General features: G+C 32.6%; 2 long non-coding RNA genes across 2 annotated transcripts in view; both read right to left on the reverse strand.

Moving 5' to 3' along the window:
• LOC136273786 (uncharacterized) overlaps positions 1 to 18,177 on the reverse strand; it is a 194,663-nt gene that overhangs the window by 35,103 nt on the left and 141,383 nt on the right. The window lies entirely within an intron of this gene.
• Positions 2,608 to 4,152, reverse strand: LOC109620878 (uncharacterized). Its single transcript, XR_002201511.3, has 3 exons — positions 3,775 to 4,152; positions 3,450 to 3,514; positions 2,608 to 3,037 (listed from the first exon to the last, which is right to left on the reverse strand). It is a non-coding gene; the product is annotated as an uncharacterized lncRNA (long non-coding RNA).

Raw genomic sequence — 18,177 nt, forward strand, 5'->3', positions numbered from 1 at the left:
AAGCTGAACACTTTAAAACGCAACGTCAAAAGCGAAAACCTAAGTTCACGCTTTTGTCTGTTACATTGACTCTTCCATTTATATTCACTTAACCTTAGGACAAAATAGGATTTTAGAGATATGAATCACATTTGCAGACAAGACAAAAAGTAAAACAAAAATTAAATGTAAGCATCAAATCCTTTTTCTTTTTAAAATATAGTCTCATAGAACTCGTTTCAAAATTCCATCGATTTCCCCACTTGGTGACAGCCAATGTTTACGTCAGCCACTCGCTAGAATCAGTCAGCCGGTAACTTGGCCGGCATCAAAAGGATGCCGCCGTCACAACAACGCATGTGATATAAACGGTGCAATTGAACTAAAGATGGAACCTGCAGGTCGGAAAACAATTGTCTTGTTGGTTTTTTTAAATTCTAATATTAAGTAATATAAATATGCATATTTGAAATTACTTTATAAAAATGTAGCCTAAACATACACATAGACTCAAGGAGAGAAAGAGAGAGAGAACACATGCAGTTAAAACGTGCAACGGAATTAAATATAGTGTACTACTGATGAAAAAAACAACTGATTGGTTAATCATGTTTATATATTTTTTATAATGCATGCATAAATCTATGTGAATGAAAAATTAACAGTCCTTATTCATAATCGGTAAGATAGCGGCATTTCTTTGATACCGGTGGTTCTAATGCGGTTGTACTGCGTGGGAGTCTCGGCGTCATGTCTTTGATGCCGGCGAAGCGACAGGCGTCTGGATTTAGCGAGCTGCTGACAAAAGCAAGAATTTCACCAAGTGGGAAATTCGATAGTATTTTAAAATGAGCTCTAAATGCAGGGGTGTGTGATATTTGTGGTAGATTTTTGTTCATTTCATGTAAACATATTTGATCAAATATAATTTATATAAGTTGTTAATTAAATTAAATAATTTGTTTGGATTGTTATGCTCTATATATTCTAAACTACCCCAGTAAAAGAAAGAAAATTGAACAACAAATCTCAACAACAAATTAAATAAGAATAACTGAATTGAAAATGAGCTTGCAACAAAACCGAACTCTGCATGACAACACTTGAACAATGTATTACTTACACAATACACATTTTAAATCTTTGCTCAGGCAAATAACCATCTAAAATAACAACTTTGAAGTACACGAATTAAAGGTCTGAGCTTTTTCAAATTATGTTATGAACGTTTTTATATAATGTTCTGCAAAAATCTCAAATACACAGTAAATAAAACAACAATCTGCAGATCACCCTTTTCATAATCTACGTGCAGATTATATGCATAAATAGCTTGATTCCCTTCATACTGAATATTGTACCACATTGGAAATCCTGGTATAACACTAATCACTTTACCTCTATATCTATAGGTTTGGTCTGTAAATTTGTGGTCGACTGTTTTTCCCACTAAAAGAGGAATACCTACAACTTCATTCTCAGTTGTTTCACCAATCAAAGTACTTTTAATCAATTCAAGCAAGTTCGTCCTGAGTTCCAGAATTGTTAGTTTCTTGTATTTGCCTCCATCTGATTTCGTTGAAAAATTGAAAAGCTTCTTGTTCCTTGGTTTCTGTTTAAGAAATTTTTTCCTAAATTTTAGTTGTGCTTGCATTGCTTTTACAATTTCCTTGTCATCCTTCAGTCTTGAAACACCCTCATCTACTTGCTTCTCACTCTGCCAAACGCCATAAAAACATATATCATTAGTCATGTCCTCTGCTTTCTTCAATCTTTCTCCATAGGATGAATCTGTGCCATTCAGTTAACTGAAATGTGACTGAACGATAACTAAAAGGTGATTGACTGGCATAGCTGTGCTATTCAGTCCCCTTTTCAGACCATTCAGTTAATATTCAGTTGACTGAACGGCAGAGTTTCATCCTGTGCTCTCTCAATTCTTTCCAGTTCTTTTTGTTTCTCTTGCTGTGCTTTTAACCTTTTCTTATTAATTATTTGTATCCGCCCCTTGAACTTATCGCGAATCTCTCTTCCTTTTAAAATTGAATCCTGCATTAGTTTGTCTTTTTCATCTGTTGGAATAGATGACAGCCATTGGGATATTTTGTTGTATGGATACAAAAGAAACGCCTCATTTGTAATCCCCTGCGAGATGATCATGAAGAATTCATGATTTTCCCTTGAATGATTCATGAATTATATTCATGAAATGTTCATGAACAGTTCATGAGGATCCCATGAACTTATTATTGGACATTTTAAAGTCATGAATTTTTGTTCATGACGAAATGTTGATGAATATTCATGAATATAATTTTTCATGAACAATTCATGAACAGTTATATTCTGAAGCTTCATCATTTGATGAATGTCCAATAATAAGTTCATCGGATCTTCATGAACTGTTCATAAATAAGTTTAATGAATCTTCATGAACTGTTCATGAATATCATTATGAATTTTATTCATGAATAATTCATAAATAAAATTCATGAACTATTCATGAAAATTCTTACCTTCTACATTTTGTATATAAAAAGGTAAAATCTCCTAAAAAATCAAATATAAAATACTTTATTATAATAAATTGAAGAATAATGAGACAATATATTAAGTATCACATAATTCTTATGTACTGACTATCACTTTAAATAATCAGCAAGTTTAATAAAGTTGTTTTAAAAAACAACAGGTAATGATATCAATACTAACTCATTAGCTTTAAAGGAATGTTACAATATTAGAATTGACATACCAATATGCAATGATTTGAAATATAAGCGACATTAGAATATGATTACATTGTACTAGTTGATAACTATCAATATGTTCTTTATGAAATCTTCCTTTGTTGCATCTTCCTTGCCTCTGCTCATGTTGATTTCACTTGTGTTTCATATATTGCAATGTGCATTTATTGCATGGTAGGTAAAATGCTCCATCCTTTAAATGATTTTTTTCTACAAACCCAGAGTGTCTTGGTGACAATACTTCTTGGTGGCAATTCTTCAGGCTTCACATATAGCCCCTTCGGTGGCAGAAGAGTTGTACCTCTGTACTGTACAAAAATAATATGACAAATAGCAGTATAATTATGACATGTCGTTTAAAACATTTGGAACATCAACTAATCATTCAATCATCTCATTTAATTCTTATTTCAAATATTTTTATCAAATGATAGTGCTGAAATTGCACTAGAGCTTAAGAATGAGAGTGCCTACCCTAGAAAAAGTGATATTGCAGAAAAATAAAACAACTCAAGATGAAACAAGATGAAAAATTCAGGAGAAAACATAAATAGGCATTATGCCTGCTGTTCAATCCATTTCAATGTATCTATATACTCGAATAAAACACTTCTTTAATTTATTACGATGAAACTATAACTGTTTTCAAATTTGTAAATGATACTGGCCATTCTATTAGAAATTTTCAATTACTTGCAATAGCATTTATTTATTACTTACTGAAATTTATGTTCAATGATCACTATCTTTAGGGCTGTCCAATATTCTGGTTTCACTGCATAATTCTAGAGTAAAAAAAAAAATTGTATTAACTCAAATGACATCAGCATATAACTTTACCTTGTAATTGCACCGATATAGGTATATCAAATGTGTAATTTATTATCAATTATGTAGTTAAAACTTATAAGTTAGTCAAAAAAGAATGTCACTACAAATTAAAAACCGCCATTTTGAAATGTTTGAAAATTGAACAAAACTTAATCTTACGTTTTGAATCCCTCATAAAAGTTATTTCAATATACATGTATACATACTATAATACCTTTAATACCATTACTTTGAACTACATCTGCTGCATTATCTTCTTGCATGTTCCATGCTTAATTAATCCATCACTCATGTTGAAGATCCGTCTGCTTTCATTCAAAACGCGTAATCACTGGGCGGAAGTGACGTAATAGAATCAAAACAACTCGCTGACTGTGTATTCTGAGACTCTTTCATTTAGTTAAATATTTTTTTTAACACATGTTAATAATAATCAAAAAATATCTTTAAATGAAACTCATTATAAAATGCTTAAGTTTTCATTATTATATTTTCAGAGATTGAAGTAACGTATGATTTAATATCGTTCGGTTTACACAAGTTGTGTCTGTTAAACTTCAACCCCCTTCGTTTTTTAACCCTCAAGGTTTTGGAACTTAAAAAATAATTTACACTCAATTAAATATTCTTTCATACTTTATTTCTATAATTTGCATTAATGTTTAAAAGTAATATTTTCATTATTGCTTATCATTAAGTTTATTGACAAACGAAGTTCAGTGTGTTTTTGTAACGGAGGCGAATCGACATGGCACCTCATGAACAATGGCGGACTCCTCGAAACTCGGAATATAGTAACGGTAGTTGTCTGAGTTTAAACAGCTAATCATAAATGAATTGTTGGAAGTTCTCAACGGAATATTTACATAACGGATTTGTAACTTCTTAGAATGAATCGCTTTCAAATGTGTGCAACAGTAATGCCTTTTACAAAGAAACCGCAAAGGTTCTAAACTCGACGGGGTCAAATTTCAACCGAATAAGCTCGGAACATTTTCTCTGTCGTTCTCTCAGGAACAGACGCACTTCGTCTTGTGTGTATTTATGCTTCTATGATAGACTGACAACCTACCACGTCTTTAATAAACTTGATATACAATGTACTTCAAACAAGTTGGAATTCAACGTATACTAATCTTTTTTCCAAAGAAATATGCAAAGTTTTAAATTATTTCACTTTTTCAGTTTAGTTTACAAGATTTTTAACAACATAAAACAGCCATAATGTATCATCTGCAAAGACTGATTATTCACTAATTAATTATGTCATTTTTAAAAAAAATATAAATTGAACAATGAAGAAATTAAGCGTCAAATTTAGGATCTAGTAATGACCATTTGATCATGATGTCTGAGACCTTCGCTGTTGTCAATGAATTTACATGTTTCTTAGAATTGAATAAATAAAGTAACTATAATATATCACATCTTTCTTTTTCAAAATTAAAGATGCCACACTTATATATGTGTTTGCATGAATATTCATGAATGTTCATGAAGACTATGTTTTAATATTAATATTTTAAGATGTATAATTTTTTAAAAAAAATATAGTGTTCTGAGTACTAGAGTAAACTATGTTATTTATTAAAGTATTTGAAATTTATTATATATTTCGTGAATTAGAACTTCATGAAAATTCATGAATGTTCAATACCTAGAACTATTGAATACCGGGTATTTCCTGTATTCTTGCATATTCATAATTTGTTCATGAATTACATTTTAAGAATATATTCATGAATAAAATTCATGAACCACCTTTATGAACCAGTCATGAATACATTATGAAACTTCATGAACGGTTCATTAAAGTTCTTAAAATTATGAATTTCATCTCGCAGGGGTAAGAACAGATGCATTTGGTCTAAAAGATATCGAATGGTCTAGCTGACCAAATATGAATTCTGGCATCTTATTGTGCTTTGCAACAGATCTTGTTTGTTGTCGAAAGTTATCTGATGCATCCCAGTATTTTCCACCTGGTAAATGTTCTGGAATCATTCGTGCTAAAAGTTGTTTAATTGCTGTAAACAAGTTTTAAAGTAATGACAGAACAATTTCATCTATTTGGTCAGATTTCTCAAGCAGTTTGGAAAAAATCAAGTCACCTTGTTGAACAGCTGTGTGAAAGGGAGTTGTGTTTTTTGGCATGAATTTACCAACGTATTGAAGTTTTCATTCATGTCTAGGAAGTGACCTGGTGATTCTATCAGCCACCACAAAGGCGAAGTTATGAATTTGGATATATATGAGAGAGATTTGGTTCCTGCCATATACAAATCCTCTTTGCAGTCTAACAAACCGGCTTTTAGTAAATCATTGGAAGTTCCATGAACATGCTCCAAGAATTGACAAGTATCTTCTTTGTGGTAATAAACTGCTTGTCCTTCAAGAGAGATCATATTAAATCTATGATGAAAACCCCTTTCTTCTATTTTCATGTGATATGTAGCCGTTAAAAAGCAAAGTAAATGTCATACATGTATGTCAAGTTAAACAATCAGACAGCAGGTCTTGTTGCTCGCAACGATATCTTTTTTAATTATTTTTTTAATTTAAATTATGAACGTTCATATGTCCTGGTGTTGAATTTTTATAAACATGTGTCCGATTTTTTTTTAATCCCATTAACTGATATCAATTACAAAATTTGTAACTGGTTACTGTACCATCGTTCCGACCGATTAATCGGTTAACCGGTTAGCAATTGCCGTCCGAAGTTTAAATTAACCTTTTGTTCTTCCGCACTTAAACATGTGAACTAACATTTGACACTTCCCTGTTACCTTGTTTACAGGTGCATGAGGACAATTACCCCCCCCCCCCCCCCCCACACACACACACACACACTTCCAATAACAAATAAATAACAATTCTTTTAATATCATGTACACAACATATTCCTTTCTTTATATATGGGCATTAAAGGAAAACAGATAAATAACCCCCCCCCCCCATCGTCATTTGAAAATAGATAGAGAGAGGAAAGATGTGCAACTCTGCTTTCTTTATATTACTTCGCCTTCATTTTTTAAACTATCAAAATATACCAGCTTTATGTATCAAATAAGCCCGCCATGATGTTGTCGCATTAAATGTATTTCTTTCCCAGAATGCTTTTTTTCCCGCACAAATGAATGTACGTTGTTCTGTAATCCATCAATACTATGTTTTTTGGTCTTGGTTTTTTTTTTCAATTTTATGATATTTTTGGCAAATACTTTTTAGATAATATCGTGTTATATTGACTGAAATAGTTTTACTTCAGTCCCAGATACTACGCAAAGTGACTTGCCTTTCTTTCTTTTTTTATATGCAGGTTGGTAGGTGTTTTACATGGATTAATTATTTGCCGTGAACTTTTAGATATCTAGAAAGGCCAATGTTGATTATTTGACATTAGAGGAATTTCCATAAAAAGTACCAAATACACTGTGCGTCTAATTCGAGGAAGGAATGATGGGGGGGGGGATCCTATTATAAAATATTAGTGAATTGGTCGCGATGAAATAATTTAAACTTATTTCAAGCCAGAGAAAAGTCAAATCAGATACGCAGGGCAATTTTTAACAAACAGAACGGGTACGCAAATTTAAAAAAGAAAAGAAAATAAAAACTCACACGTTCCTACAATGAGGTAGAACATAACCATTAATTCCAGATGCGCAATCAGGTGTAAATAATACGAATGTTTTATACTCTCGCTTTGTGGTGTGTCGTATTTAAACTTTAATCATGTAGATCATACTTCAGTGACGGCCATTTAACTCGTTTCCCAATTACTAATATGACCTTTGAGCGATAGCTATTTTAGATTAATTGCAAGGTGCCCTTTGTTATTTAATGGTGATATTCTTGTCGCCGTTCAAGTACGGTTCAACATATTCTGACCAAAACTGCAGACATTAATGTTTGGTCTATTTTGAGTTTTTCATATATAGCTGCTCTCATTTAGATTTAATCGAGAATAAATAAAGACATTTTGTTTTCTCCATTAAATGTTTCAAAAAATATATTGTGTGTATTTTTCTGTTATCCAAATCTTCAAATATCCCCTACGAATGTAAAATGATCAATATGTCTGGTTGATAGTGACCTCTGCTATCAATGAACGACAGTATCATGGTAAGCATTAACACACAATGTTGAAGGAAATGACTGCCGTCACGAGAAAAGGGTCCTTAAGGCCACATTTTCACAAACTCACGTTTTTTCAATTCCGATTAGCCAACGCTTTCTGAAAATAAATATACAACGATATCCAAGATCTTGTGTGTTCTATAAAAATTGTATGACAATTTTAGTAGGAAATGTCAACACGACTTTGACGTAGCCGGTCGAGAACGTCACGAACGTCAAATTTTGTTTTGCATTATTTTTTTTTCCTCTATACTCTGTTTCATCGTCTTTAGTTGTTTGAAGTAGAATGAATTAAGCATTTTCTACAATTTTAGATGTCTTACTGTTTTAACAAAAAAGAACAAAACATTTTGAATATAAGATTTCAATAAACCATAATCGTTGAAATAATTAGTAATATATAAGTATTATCCACATTTTGTTTTCAAAATGTTCGATTGCATGTAACTTTCAATAAGACTTCTGCATTTATTATGTCCCTTTTTGGCACTAATCGATAGTACTAGTGCCGATAGACGTAACTTATGCTCAATGAGTAGTAACATTTTTACATGTTAGCTAAATTTAATTTTCTTATCGATGTTGCACGATGCATGAATGAATCTCTCTCTCTCCTTCTCTCTCTCTCTCTCATTGAATACAATAATCGGCCAAGTGATTATCAGTTTTTAAAAAAAAAAATGAAAAATTAAATAAAAGCTGTTTACAGAATGCACGAGGCAGGGCATACGGTATTCCGAAGTTTTAAGGAATCTCGCGATTATTCGGATTTTATCCAAACCCTGCATGAAGAACCCTTACCCTATATAAGTGTTTTGGTCAAACCCTAGATTTAAATCCTTACATAGCAAGACAAAGATTTATAAACTTTAAAAGATGGTTTTATTTTCTTAAAATGTTGTCAATTCCTAATCAGTATATTCACCTACGCAGCACCGTAAAGGCTTGAATAAGTAGGTGGGACGTTTTATATTGAAATTTGAAATCATTAATAATAATGAGCAATTTCAAAGTCTTTAAAAACTTGCAAGAATAAATCATGATTTTTGTTGGGTTTTTTTTCGAGGGGGGGGGGTCCCTTTTTCTTCTTTCCTTTCCTTGTTTCCTATTTTTCCTATTTTTTTATGTTTTTGTTTGTTTGTTTATTTGTTATTTTTCTTTTGTTTATATCGAGACAATTGAATATGTCTGTTTTTTTTATGGTGTTAAAATTTTTGCTATTTACGCTCTATTTATTAAAAAATAAATAGGGCCATTCACAGTAACTGCGTTACCACTCTTTTGAAGGGCAAAATGACATACCGGTATATTGGTAAAAAATGATATAACGTTAATTGTTTCATTGACTTCATTTGATTATCTATTAACTAAATCCTCAACAACGTATATCAATTTGCTCTGCCAAAGAGCAATATTGCAGTTATTGTGAAGGGGTCTGATATTGTTTGATTCCAATCCGCTACCTTTCGACGCTTTAATCGTATATGTGACGCTTGAATCGGATATGTGACGTCAAATCTATAAAAGAAGAAATCACTGTTTGGCTAATGGCAAACGCAATATGCCCTCTTCTTGGTTTTCCGTCTTTTAACATCAGCGAATACTAAATTGAATCCATACGATAAGAATTCGTTAATTATTTCTATGACTTGCATACACAATTATTATAGGCGATTTTTAATAGTTTAAAATGACAGAAAATGTAAGGTTCTAAGGGCAACGTGTAAATAAAGTTGAAAATGTGTGTACTGGTTATAGTTCCAATGATGATGAGCTAGAAATAGTGTTATCAGTTATAGATGTAAATTTGCTATTAAGCATTGAAGAAGAAACATTTTATCTGCAGGAAAGAGCTCTCAGGCTGTTGGTTCCATCGGACATTTGAATAGACCAATATTATCCATGTTCTCTACCTCCTGGTTATTGTGTAAAATAATTTTAATGTGATATTGAAAATATCTAATAAATATATGAATGTTATAATACTGAGACATTAAAGTCAAGAGACCTTTTGTCTTTTTCTAGTTTTTTTTCCAGTATAAATTCAATGACCATGAACACAAAAAATCAAAATCTAATAAAAGCTGACAACGACTCATATAAGGTATTTTTCTGCTATATTTCTTTTATCATGTCTTATGTCTGAGGCCTGTAATATGTAAGCTGTTCGCCTAATCACAGTTCAGATTATTTTTCACCTCTGTAGACGGACGTATTCTACATAGCTACATATATTGTAAAGCACTCCGTAGAGACGAAAGTAATGTAGTAATGTGCTTCTTCCATTACAAGAGATCACGTTACATGTAACAACGAAACAGCAGTTAAGCAAGTCAGCGCAGTACAAACACAAATAAAATTAATCTGAAATAAAATGACAACAAATGTAACGTAAGTTAAAAACACGAACCTATGTTGTTCTTTCTAGGCACAGCTTGACAACTTACGCATTCTTTTAGATTTTCTTTCGCTGTTCTGACCTATTGAAAATGAAACACCATTCTTATACCCCTGTAAAACAGTTACCTTATAACTCTATACGAAAAAAAACCTCCAGCATTTTGACTGTTAGACCGGAACTGTTGGATTGGAACTGTTAGTCAAAGTACTGTCATTTTTATATGTCATTTGAAGCTACATGAATTTTCAAGCTAGCAATGCAAAGGACTTTTAAAAGATAATATGATTTACGGTGCGACCGTTGAGGCGAGCGCAGCAGCTGATCAAAAAATGAATAATGATAAATCAATAAAAATAAAAGTAGTGACGTAAAGTAAATGAATTTGAATGCAAAATAAAATAAACATATACCTATTTTTTCAGTATTTTTTCATTATTCATAATTCATAAGATATGTTTTAATTATTTATATACTGGTCGCACGTCAGTATAGAATTTATCTCAGATAAAATGTTGTTGAATAATAACGATTTTTAAATTAACATAATGTACACTGCAGTTTATTTCCTCTTTTCTTGCAGCAGACGTTTTTCTTAAACTTACATATAAAAATTGACTTATCACAGAGTCCCCCCTCCCCGTTTGAAAAAAAAACAAATTTACTTATAAAACAATTTGTTGATTATATAAGGAAAATGGATCCCCCGGGTGCATGTAATAAATAGTAGTGAAAATAAAGACACTTTTGAGCAGCTAGAGCTAAAGGCATACTACGCACCTCCCATTCCTCACCCCGATTAGAATTTTCCTGATTTTGAGAATTTTTTTTTTTTGCTTGTGAAGATTTTTTTTTAAAAACGTTCCTGGAAATTACCGTAAATATAGTGAATAAAATAAATGTGAGCATCCATCCAAATGAGAGCAAGTTACAGCTGTTTCCTATCTCTGAAGAAATTCGTTAGCTCTGCAAGATTTTGAGAAGATTTTGGTATTTATATTTCATCAGATTTACCATGTTTACAATAACTACTTAAAGCAGTTTCCCCTTATTGTGACGTCAAAGTTCACGTCGGTCAAGTGTCGTCTGTCTTTTTGAACACACACTGAAAAAAACTAAGCGAAAAATACTGTTTTGTTTACTTCAAAAGCATGATGTTCTGGAAATTATACAATTTATCTGTTTCTCAAAAGTTTTACTTTGATTCTCGCGAAATGGTATCCAGTCTAGTGAGATCGACCGACATTGAGGAATTGCATTGTGGGTCGAAATTTACTGACGCCGAAAAATTCTGTTGGATCAATGTGTAAGAAATCCATTGTGACGTCACTCAAAAGGACTATAACTCCGTTAGTCTTGCGTTGAGTCAGCAGTAACAATGCATGTACTTGTTCTCGTGAGAGTATGAAAATGGGAAACCATACTTACAGGGAACTACTGGGACGATTAAACAAGGCATTAATGGTCCGATTTACTGACGCCAAAAATATCTGTTGAATGAATGTGCAAATAGTCCGAATTTTCTATTCACACACGCCTTGCCGGTAGAGCTCGCTTCGCGCCGGCGCTACGGCAAAAACATGTCTTTGAAAAGGCATGAAAAAGCGACGGCATCTGATCGCATGGAACAGCGCGCCGTCAGGAAATTGTGTCAACAGAGGTAAAACAACAAAAGATGGAGGAAACGGGAAAACCATCAAAATAGTTCGAGTAAATAAAAGTGATATTTTGATGAAATGTGCGATTGTACTCTCTGACCAAACGGTGAATGCGGCATATTACTCTCAGGTAGACCCAGGACTACGGCGTTATAGAAAGTCGTTATAACTAAACATCAGACTGGGCTGTGGCCCTGTATAGGCAATGTATATACATTGATAACTTCATTACAAAAATGTACATAGCTCCGAATTTTATTCATAATAGATTTTGACCCGTGCGTGCACGGGTTGACATTGCATATGATATCGGACATTTACGAAATAGGTAAATCGACACACCGTTTTATTGACATTTACATAACCAAGATTTAAGACTACAAAAACGCTATCAATTTCACTACACTCTGCTTAGTTAGAATAATCTAACTGTGTCTCGGAACGGGCCTTCATTACAGTTAAGATGCCTCCCATATACCCGTAATGTAGCAAAAAAATTGCAAAGTCGCTCCGAAACGATTTCAGAGAAAGTTAATGAGGCTGCTTTGGAATTAACAGTCAAATTTTCATATAAAAATTAATTTATTCATGTCCACGAACTTTTTGGACAACCCTCGTATTAAAATTAATAACGAACTTTTTTTCTACACTAAACAATGTTTCATTTACATTTGATATGGCATACCCTGGTACATGTTACAGATGTTGCAACAAATCTAGATATATCTGCATATTTATAGCCAGTCATGACGTGCAACAAAGTACAAATTAGATATTACAGTAGGTGATTATGATCAGATTCCTTATCGTTTTTGATATAGGATTCTTGTTGGTTGATAATACCATCAGTTGTTCTCAGAGATTTCAAAATTTTTAAATCTCTCTTTCACATTTCGTCTTACAAAGTTAAATGTTCTTGATAAATGCCGAAGTTCTCTAAATTATTTTGATTCTAAATTGATAGTTCAGTAATACTATTCGATGCATTCGATTATAGTGTCCTGTTTTAACGTTGTGTAAATACAACTAAATATTATCAGTGTGTTGGCAATTCATTAAAACCAGCTTAATCTTTCTTAGATATACAGTTCAATATCAATATTTTCAAAAGAGAGATCTCCAACAGTATAGGTAATTCACAATGACTTGTAAGTCCCATCACATAGCAGCACATATTTAACCGTTTTAAACTGATTATGTTGTTACGAAGGCAGAAAACATATTACTAATCACATATTACCATGCAAGGAAATATATACGTGTATAGCATTTTTACTTTAATCATTTATGAATATAAGTAGATCACATTTTTCAAAATTTTATATATCAAATCCTGTTTCAGTATGTCGAACAGATGCGTACATGTGACAATGTAACAAATATATCACTCAAACTCAATAAATGGGTGCAATTAATGTCGCCATAAAATAACAAAAAAATTAAAATCAGCAGAATTGTAATTGAGTTTGCAATACAAAGTTAGTCCATAAGTGTTTCAAAAACACACAAAAAGATCACGGGAATGCGTTTATTTCCAGCGAAAATTTAATATAAAATGCTAAAACTGACATGTTCGTTACTGTCGCCATTTTGAAATTACATTTTGAAAAGAATGTTTTGCAGTATTAACTGGACAATTAGCGAAATAAGTTCCTACATATTATTTTTCAGTCCAAGAGTTACTTAAATTAATTTGAACATTGTCGCCAGTTTCGGTGTAATCTCCGTTACTTTAGATATATAGCCAGTGCAATAGTTGTACATTCTATGAAAAAATACAAAAATCTTAAAGAGAACATTGTGAGGTCTTTTTGTCCACATAAATGTTAAGATATTTAATATAATTCCTTTTGTCTAATCATATCACTACAAAAAACAAAAAAAGTCTGAGCGTAGATTTAAGACTGTAATGTTCGTTACTGCCGAAACTGAGAAAGCAAATGCAACAACTGTTCAATGTGAATACTGAACATAACGATAGTATTTGTTGCCATCAAAAACTGTCTTTAATAAACACTACAGTTTTATTTTGAAGCGCCCTAGGCACATAAATGTTAGTTACTAAATGTTCGTTACCGAAATGTTCGTTACCGTATTTTACGAAACTCTTTGTAATTTCAATCCTAGCTCAAATTGTTTGATGCAAATAAAACACGTGACAAATTGTTGGTACATCAACATCCGGCATTAGTGCCAAGGACAGTTAGAGAGCATGATTGACTGCTAAAACAACCTAAACGTCTGACCTCGTGAGTATGCATACACCTTCATTAGGACTAATTAGTTTATATTATGTGTATCGAACAAATTTAAATGTGTACATACAATAAAAGTCGTGAAGATCAGTTCTAATATTATAAACGAGCCACATGTTTATTTATGTTGTTGTAGTATATCTAAAAAAAGAATGAAATGTCCGTTACCTATTGTAACGAACATTTCAATAGACAAGCATTGTAATTTTTAACAAATATTGAAATTATAAAAAGCTTTAAATTGAAATAATACACACATTTTTATTTTAGTTTAATATTTGATTCATTTCTTGCTACTTAAGTGGGATTTATCCCATAAATTGCATCGCATATCAAGGTAGGAAAGGAACATGCATAATTACATAATACAATTCAGCATTTATAACACACAAAACCAAACGTATTAATAAAGGAAATAAAAAAAAACTATATTAACAAATATTTTATGTATTTTTGAAGTTATGTTATGCTTATCAATAGGATAAACGTCAGCATGCTTGAATATCTTCAAATTATAATCTTGTTATCTTGAGTAACGTACATTTCATACGAAAGTAACGAACATTTCATTGACATTTTCACACCTAAAGAAATAGTTAACCGCGAAATTATCTAATTTGTTAACAGAAAAATATGGCCAAAACAAGAGCCGAGATTCAAAAAAGCTACAGGGAGAGATTAAAGGCCAAAAATAATGAAGAATATCTTTAAAAAGAAAGGGAAAGAAGAAGAAAAAATAACGTGCCGTCAAGTCAAGGAGAGAACGTATAAGGCGCAATGTAAAACTGAACGAAGCTGTAAAACGTCATCGCAGAAGAAAAAAGGAAGCAATAGCAGAACTATTACAACAGAATGTCCCAGAAGTTGAAAGTACAAGTGGCTATGACAGTCTAGACACACAGACTGCTGATCCTCGATCACCTGACCATAGTAGCCCCAGACTTGTCGTTCAGATGGCATTTCCAAATAGGAGAAATGGGCCAAGAAAAAGAGTTGCAAAGGCACTTGCAAAAAAATCAAGAGAAGTATCTACATTGAAACAAGAGTTAGAAAAGCTGAAAACTAAACACAAGACGACACAGAGGCGACTTTTGCGGCTGCGTAGAAAAATTTCTTCGAGTCAACAAGGACCATCAACCCCAAGGAGTAAGACAGAGGCACAGATAAATTCTGCTAGATTAGATAAACATCAGGCAAACACGGTCAGGAAACATATTTTATTGAGCAACGTTGTCATGGATGAAGTAAGGTCTGCAAAGGAGCAGAATAATCCTGGAAGAGCAAAGATTCTTCACAAGGTTGTAGCGGGGGCGATAGTTCGGAAATACAGATGCTCAAATTTGCTTAGTAAGTGGACAGGTCTGAGTAGAAATAAACTCAATGCTGCAGGAAAATCAAAGTCAAAGACACTACTGTGTAGTAAACAGCAGCGAATGAGAGAGGTTATGAAGTTTAAAAATAGTGTAATCAACTTCTTATCAAGAGATGATAACAGTCGCAACATGCCTGGAAAAGCAGACAAGGTCAGGACAGGTCTAAGACAAAGCGCCCAAAAGCGTGTACTGACTGATTATATGTCTAACCTTCACACAAAGTATCTGAGTGAAAATCCAACCATAAAACTTTCACTGGTGTCACTTCAGAGGATACGACCTAAACATATCTTAACCATTTCCTTCATCACTCGGGATTGCTGTCTATATACCAAGCATCAGAATATGGCTCTTGTTCTGAAAGCAATTCGTCAGATTGGCATTGCTGTGCCCCTAAACCCCGAGACCTATGTTGACGACCCTCCGATTGATCTAGTAAGAGAAGGAATTGACACGAACGAGTTTACTTTTGACGAATGGAAACGAGTAAGTGTGGAAGACAAGGGACAGACAAAGATGGTGATGCGGGTTGTCCATGTGACCAAAACAAAAGAAGAGTTTCTTGCTCACCTCGAAAAGCAAACAGCGGAATTTTCAGATCACGTTTCTAGAATGAAGTCCAATATCAACAGATACGTTTACTAAAAGAGAAACTTCCTGTGAATCATGCAGTAATTCACATGGATTTTGCAGAAAATTACAACTGCAAGAGTGTAGAGGAAATCCAGTCAGCATACTGGAATCAGACAGGCGTGACATTGCATCCCACAGTAATATACACACGCCCAACAGAGGAGTCAGAATTACAACATCAAAGTTTTGTGATTATATCTGATGACCAGAATCACAACTCCACATCTGTGGTTACTTTTATTAAAGAGATTGTGAAGGACGTTAAACTACTAGATCCAGAAATTAAATGTATCCATTACTGGACTGACAGTCCAACATCACAGTACAGGAATAAGACAATATTTCACTTAGTGGCAAATCACCAAGAAACGTTCGGAATAGATGCTAAGTGGAATTTTTTTTTAAGCAGGACACGGTAAAGGTCCGTGTGATGGGCTTGGTGGATCAACCAAACGTTTAGCTGATGAGGCAGTAAAATCGGGAAAAGTCATCATCCAGGACGCAAATGATTTTTTTGTTGGACACGGTCAGCACATTGTTCCATGAAGCAGGTGAAATTTAGATTTGTTCTAAAAGAACATTGTCAACAAACAGAGAAAGAGATTGCATTATGGAATGCAAAACCTGTAAAAGGCACAATGAAAGTTCATGCAGTTGTTGGACAAGGATCAAACTCCATTCTAGTCGGAAACGTAAGCTGCTACTGCAGTGATTGTTTGGCTGGAAGCAACTGTTTATCGTGGAGAAAAGAATCAACAAAGCCGAAAGAAACTTTACCTACACCACTCTTTGACAAGGAAACTCAATTTGATATTAATCAGAATGATGTCACTGAAGGTAGACAACCAGTTGAATCTGAAACCGAAGAGCCTGCTGTGACCGTAGCAGCAACAAATTCAGTAATACAACATGACGAATTTCCATATCAGATTTCTTTTATGGAAAAGAAGAAAAGATGTTTGCGTGGCCAAAAACCCCAGATGTTTTGTGGTGCAAAACATCCGACATTGTTTACACCATAAAGAGCCAAAACCCTCAGGAAAGTCAAAAAGATTATTTATAATCGACAATGATCTCTGGGAAAAACTTGACAATCTTTAAGTAACGGACATGTCCAAACATTGATTAAAAAACAGTTTAAATATGTTACTCCGAGCTAATAATGTTTTTGTTGATGTTTAAGTTGCTATGTTTTTGTTAAATGTTTCATCATTTACACGAAACAAAAAGTTTCATAAAGAATTTAATTAAATTTAATACATTTTGTGCATTGTAACGTACATTTTACAAATTGTAACGAAAATTACAACACAAGTCTAAGTTATTTTACAAACAATATGTTGAGTTTTTTTTATAGATGTCTTTGTAATTAATCCGTAGTATACTACATTTTCCAAAAACAAAACAAGTGCTTTAAGAAATTAAACTTATTTTAAAATTTATGTATTTAAATTTATTTCTGTTCAATATTTTGTACAGAAATGAACATAAAATCAATATATAACCATTAGTATCCATATTAATTAAAAATAAGATTAATATTAGTCACTGTATTTCTAGGATGAACATAAATACTATGCAAGATTACCTTAAAGATATGTTTTAATTTTGAAATAACAAATGTCTAATTCTGTAATGTTCGTTACAATAGAGGTACTGTTTTTAAATCTCTGTTTGAAAAGTTTATAATTGCTTTTTATTTTGTTTAAATGTTTATATGTTTTGGTGTTAGTTAAATGAATAAAATTTGAACACAAGTCTAGTTTAGTCCGTGTCTATTAAACATGAATTAGTTTGTATGATTAGATAATATGACATGACATTTGATTTTGGTAAAAACATATTCGGGTCGTTTCTTTTAGCTGACAATAGATAGAAATTAATCGGAAGTATCAACGAAAGCCTAAACTGGTTTGCAGCTATTTTATGTATTTCATATAAAAAAAAAATAATTTATTAGGGTCTTTTCCTTTTTATGTCTCTTTTGAGAATTTACAAACCACATGTGGATTAGTAACGGATATTTCTTAGTACTTTAGTTACAGAAAAATGGTTAATGTTTGAAACGAGCTCACAAAAAAACGCTTTCTTTGATGTTAAAAATATTTTAGAAAAATAAACCTTACATATTATTCTTTTGAAAAAACAATATTCCAT

Source organism: Magallana gigas, chromosome 1 (genome assembly GCF_963853765.1).
Source record: "Magallana gigas chromosome 1, xbMagGiga1.1, whole genome shotgun sequence".
Classification (NCBI taxonomy): domain Eukaryota; kingdom Metazoa; phylum Mollusca; class Bivalvia; order Ostreida; family Ostreidae; genus Magallana; species Magallana gigas.